The sequence below is a fragment of the Petaurus breviceps genome, unplaced genomic scaffold (genome assembly GCF_028583685.1).
Source record: "Petaurus breviceps papuanus isolate PSGF00001 unplaced genomic scaffold, PetGlider_PUasm1.0 470, whole genome shotgun sequence".
NCBI lineage: Eukaryota > Metazoa > Chordata > Mammalia > Diprotodontia > Petauridae > Petaurus > Petaurus breviceps.
In genome coordinates this window covers 3,094,006-3,094,351 of record NW_027186350.1, presented here as the reverse complement: position 1 = coordinate 3,094,351, position 346 = coordinate 3,094,006, and positions in this window count along the sequence as shown.

Genomic DNA, 346 nt, shown 5'->3' with positions numbered 1-346 from the left:
CCTGGATCACAATTGAATCTACCCCAGAGTTACATCAAGTTTAAACACAGCACTTAATACCCAAATGGAGGTCTTTTCTTCATCTTGACACGAGGCAAGTTCTCAGCAATCTTAGTTCCTGGAGAGACAAGGCTTAGCAAGGCCATAAGATACATTGCCAGTCCCTTCATGAATTTATCCTCTGTCTGTAGAACAGCCCTAGAACCCCTGAACACATTAGCAAAGCCCTCTCCCAGGATTTCTGTAAACATACAACAAGAAAATCCTTCTTCAGGGCTTCTTAACCAACAGAAAGGCTCCCAGACCCCTGCAACAACAGCACTGTCCTTCACCAGTGGACAGTATT